We start from the raw sequence: 5,982 nt of genomic DNA, 5'->3' as shown, positions 1-5,982 counted from the left end.
GCATAAGCGGGAAAGTCATTAATGGTCCACATCAAAGCCGCACGTAAATTAAAGTTCTCCTTTCTCACCACATCGTATGTCTCGACACCAGCCCATAATTGATTTAACTCTTCAATAAGTGGCTGTAAATAAATGTCGATATCATTCCCGGGCCCTTTCTCGCCAGGGATAATCATAGATAAGATAAGGGAAGATTGATTCATACATATCCACGGAGGCAGATTATAAGGAACAAGCACTACTGGCCAAGTACTGTACGCAGTGCTCATAATCTTGAAAGGATTAAATCCATCAGATGCTAGCCCAAGCCTCACACTCCTAGGATCATTTGCAAAGCCTGGAAATTTATTGTCAAATGATTTCCAAGCTAAAGAATCTGCCAGATGCCTTAGTAATCCATCATCGGTTCATCCATCATGGTGCCACGTCATTGACTCCACTGTCTTGGACGACACGAATAGCCTTTGAAGCCTTAGTATCAGGGGAAAATACCGCAAAATCTTGACTGGCTTCTTTCTCGACTGTGCACCATTTTTATCATCCTTTCCATCTTCTGTGTTTCTACTAATCCAACGGGATTGGCCGCATACATGACAACACTGTTGGTTTTTTCGATCGCCCCAATACAACATACAGTCATTTGGGGAACTATGGATTTTGTTGTACCCAAGGCCTAAATCTTTTATCATTTTCTTCATATCTTTGCATGATTGAGGGATTTTTGCAAACAGAAACATTTCTCTTAAAAACTCTAACAGCATTGTCAACAAGTTTCCGGTCCACCCTCCCAAATATTTTAACTGAAAAAGACGAACAGAGAAAGACATTTTTGAAAATTTTGATCCCTCATACAGTTCTTCGTTCATGTCATTAAGTAGCGCGTAGAACTTTGCCGCTTCTTCATTCGGCTCTTCATGAGGTACACTACTTCCCAGTTCGGTAAAAGCATTTCTCCCAGTATTACAATCATCAGAAGCTACAAAGTCCGCTGGGAACGACTGGACACCATGATTGTGCATATTAAATGCATCCTGCAACATACCTTCCATGTCATCCCCTCTATCAGACTGATGGTAAGCAGTACCAGAATAAGATACATCCATCGTTGAAGAGGAAGTACTAGGCGGGCATTCTCCATGAAATAACCATTTTTTATAACCCCGAACAAACCCATCAACAATTAGATGCTCGTATACAACCTCACGATAATGCCAGTTTATGTTGACACACTTCTTGCAGGGGCAAAGAATCATGTTCTCTTGGCTTGCATATTGAAATGCAAAATTTAGAAAATATTGTGCTCCATTTCGATAATCATTGCTAACCCTTGACAAATTCATCCAAGACCGGTCCATTTCTCAATTCTTGAAGTCTGACGTTGACAATAATTTGCACAGGTAAGTTAAAACGCCAGTTATAACCATAAATGAATTACAAAAAATTGTGATATGATATATTTTTATGTATTATGTAAGTTATGTAAGTTATGTATTATGTATTATGTAAGTACTGTAAGTAATGTAAGTTATGTAAGTAATGTATTATGTAAGTTGTGTATAATATTAATTATGTGAGTTGTGTATAATGTAAGTTAAGAAGGTTATGTATAATGTAAGTTATGTAAGTTATTTAATTTATGTAAGTTATGTAAGTTAATAATGCAGTTTATGTAAGTTATTTAATTTATGTAGGTTATGTAAGTCCATGGAATTTATGTAAGTTATAAAATTTATGTCAGTTATGTAAGTTATTTAATTTATGTAAGTTATGTAAGTTATTTAGTTTATGTAAGTTATGTAAGCTATTTAATTTATGTAACTTATGTAAGTTAATAATGCCAGTTTATGTAAGTTATTTAATTTATGTAGGTTATGTAAGTCCACGGAAGTTATGTAAGTTATTTAATTTATGTAAGTTATGTAAGTTATAAAATTTATGTAAGTTATGTAAGTTATTTAATTTATGTAAGTTATGTAAGTTATTTAGTTTATGTAAGTTATGTAAGTTAATTAATTTATGTAAGTTATTTAAGTTATTTAATTTATGTAAGTTATGTAAATTATTTAATTTATGTAAGTTATTTAATTTATGTAAGTTATGTAAGTTATTTAATTTATGTGAGTTTCTATATATGTTTATATATTATGTAAGTTATGTATGTGTATAAGTTATGTATTAAGTAAGCTATGTAAGTTATGGAAGTTATTATGTAAGTTATACAAGCTTATATATAAGTTATGTATTATGTTATTATGTATTATGTAATTTATTATGTTATTATATATAAGTTATGGAAGTTATTATGTAAGTTATGCAAGCTTATATACCAATTATGTATTGTGTTATTATGTATTAAGTAAGCAAATGATTGTCAAAGAGTTATGTATGATGTAAAATTATTTATAAGTTATCGTATGATTGTTAAATTTGAGTTATTTTGGTTATGTATATTAAAACAATATATATGTTATATAAATAAAATATTTAAATTTAAAAAAATATAATTATTTACAAAACGTGTAAAATTGATACTTATAAATTTTATTAATAATAAATCTAGAACACTTTTTTAGAAAACTTATAAAATTAATACTACTAAATTTTTATACTAATAAATTTATAAAAATTATTTAGAAAACTTATAAATTTAGAAAACTTATATAGAAAATAAAATTTTTTTATAATTATTGATTTTAATAGATATTAAATTATCATTTACAAGCTTTTTAAAAATTTAAAATGTTATTATTATGTCAAAATAGAAAATACAGGTTACATATCCATATTAATATATGTAATATGTAAAAAGAATATAAATTATCATATTTATGATATAATATTTCCGTCCAAAATTTTTTGCGTTACTTGCACAAATGATTGCGTTTTTTGCACGAACATATTACATATTCCTTTCTAAGTTGCTGCTGGAAAATATTAACATGGAAAATAAAACCTAACACATGAGGTACATCTTGCGATTTAAGCAAACATAGTATGGATGGATTACAATTTAAAACAAGAATAGGTAGTGAATCATAACACTGATTCTAGAACACAATATACATTTTCATTCGGCAAATTAAACTATACATGATCTTGAAATGGGTTCGGTGAGACGCATCTATATAATTTCAAAAACGTCAGTTCATGCAGATAAGATAAAATTATCAATCACATGAGAAGAACATGTTTGGCATGATATTCCTCAATTATGCTTCTATCCAACCCTGGTTTATTATTTCATTTGTGTGAGTTAAATGTCATAAGCAAATGTTAATTGCCTCTAAATCCCCGCCCTTACCAATTAATATGAAAATTTAGTCTCGGAATTCCACGAAATTTCCTTCAATTTAGTTTCTTTACTAATGTATCACTTTGATCTATCTCATTTCGTCACTTATATATATATACGTATATATATGTATAAGAAGGTAAATGACAGTTCCCAATCCAATGTACTTTATATATATATTCCAACAGTACAATAAGAAAATGGATGAAACACAAGTATAACAAACAAACAGAAACAGATGTACATCGAACACTACTGTTTCATCATACTAAAAAACAACATGGCCTAAAAAATTTTAACTTAAAAATCCAATTCATTACCTGGGAATGTAATCGGTTGCATCACATTTAACAGAACAATTTTATAAATTATTAAAGTAAACCCTAAAGTAGACATCAAAATTTCATACTAAAAAAATAGCACCAAATTATTTCACCGAAACCAATAGAGAAGAAATCGAATATTTCACCGAAACCAACAAAATAAATGAACAATCGAAGCAATAATGTACCTCCAGGAAGATGAACGAAACAGTCGAAGACCGAAAGCCCCAAACACGAAAAATATAATTTTTTAAATTCCAGTATCCCCAAACAATAAAAAAGCAAAATCAAATTAAAAAATACGACAAAACACAATGTAAATTGTTATGTTGATATATTTTGATGGTCGAGATAGCTAGGTTCCACTATTTGAATTTGATAAATAGATTAAGTCTTGGCTTTGTTGGTTCCACTATTTTATCTCTTTCTATCATGGTATGATCAACAACAATCACCCATAGTCTCCCTTTTGTATTAATTATTGCAACATTTAAATTAATATTTGACTTCAAACACCTTCAATAATTGAATTTACTCAGCAAACGAAAGAATCAGCCTGCTGCTGTGAATCACATACAAATATAAAGAGAATCGCAATTTAACAAAAATGAATATATTTTTATGCATAAAACTACCTGACAGCCAATGCTACATTATAATTTTGAGACTTCGATGCGGGAATTTGCATTAACATTATGGTAGGTAAGTTCATATATATGAATGTAAATCCATTTTTGTTAAATTGTTATTCTACACTATTTCATGTGAAGGAATAACAGATGATGTAGTCATGGTTGGTACTTATAAAAATAAATTAATTCATTTTCTCCACTAATCATTAGTTATCATACTCTTAATCAAGATTTAAACCAAATGCAATGTGCTTTAGTAGAACCATGACACTGTAAAAAATGAGTCATTCTCATATAATATTTTATTTCCAAGTCAATTTTATATATATTTTTTAAATTTCTTTGAGTCGGTTTCATAAAAAACCAAGTCAATTCTTAACTTGATGAAAAAACAAAATGCTTTTTAGGCATTAAATGAAAGGTTTCTATATATAAAAATAATATATAATTTACCGTGCATGAATCAGTCTCTTAGGCATTAACTTATTAATCCCATTTTTATATGGCATACATTATCAAAATTTCATACTAAAAAAATAGTACCAAATTATTTCACCGAAACCAACAGAGAAGAAATGGAATATTGACATTTAGTCCAACCCATTTAACCCGTTACACTGATAATGAAAGCATCTCAAATAAATAAAGCATGAGTTCTGTACCTTCAGCAGGATGAAGAAAAGTGAAACCATTGAAGACCGATGAAACCAATGAAACCCTAAACAAAAACAACTTCAAATCAGTTCGTAACCAATGAAACCGTTCACAAAATAAATGAACAATCGAAGCAGTAATACACCTCCAAGAAGATGAACGAAACAGTCGAAGACCGAAAGCCCTAAACACAAAAAATACAATTTTTTAAATTCCAGTATCCCCAAACAATAAAAAAGCAAAATCAAATTAAAAAATACGACAAAACCCAATGTATAAATACGCAGAATCAGACATTCGAACCTTAAATGATGTTCCTCCATGTTCTCCCTCCTCTTTGCCGCAAATAATGTTAAATGATTTCAACAAATACGATGTAATGACCCTTTTTAATGGTTTTTTTTTGCTAGGAATCGAAACTTAATAACAGAAGTGTGAAAGAGATGAAGAAAGGATGAGGGGAAATCGGAGATGCTGCGTAGAAAGACTTAGGGATTTGGCTGAAAAGGGATTTGGGGCTGGCTGCGGGGGTATACCCCAAATCTGATATCCCCTCAAAATGACACCGTTTTAATTAATTTTTTTGTGGCGCTTAAAAAAAGCCACTAATCTTACGGGTTTGCGGCGCGTTGAGCAAAAACGCCACTGAACCCTAAACGCGTTAGTCAAAAGGCCTCGTGTTGTTCAATATTTAATTACCGTTTGCGGCGTTTTAGTTAAAAACGCCACTAAATATTCACCTTATTTTTAAGCATTTTGAATTTTAATTGATTTTTAAATTGGTTAAATGTTTGGACATTCTTTTAAATTGAAACATTAATATGAAATTATTAATTTTTTTCAATACTATTATTTTAAAATATGGCACAGATTTAATACATTTTTTTCAATTATACATATTTAATAAATATTCAAATTTATAAATACTCTCAATTTAAATACTATCAATATTAAAATTGATAAATAAGTTTGCGGCGTTTTATCAGAAAACGCCAGTAAAAGAATATAGTGAAAACAGAACGAAGCCGTTTTGCAAATTTATAAAAGAAACGCCGCTAAATCCTACCTATTGCGGCGTTTT

The 5,982-nt window shown here is 29.6% G+C and overlaps 1 long non-coding RNA gene across 1 annotated transcript; it reads right to left on the bottom strand.

The window, feature by feature from the left end:
• Positions 1-4,695: 4,695 nt before the first annotated feature.
• LOC121223136 (uncharacterized) lies at positions 4,696-5,539 on the bottom strand. The gene is made up of 3 exons (XR_005920556.1): positions 5,205-5,539; positions 5,047-5,085; positions 4,696-4,965 (listed from the first exon to the last, which is right to left on the bottom strand). It is a non-coding gene; the product is annotated as an uncharacterized lncRNA (long non-coding RNA).
• Between the last annotated feature and the right edge of the window lie 443 nt (positions 5,540-5,982).

Source organism: Gossypium hirsutum, chromosome D11 (genome assembly GCF_007990345.1).
Source record: "Gossypium hirsutum isolate 1008001.06 chromosome D11, Gossypium_hirsutum_v2.1, whole genome shotgun sequence".
NCBI classification, from domain to species: Eukaryota; Viridiplantae; Streptophyta; class Magnoliopsida; order Malvales; family Malvaceae; genus Gossypium; species Gossypium hirsutum.
Note: the sequence above shows the minus strand (reverse complement) of the source record. Positions and strands in the feature narration are given on the sequence as shown.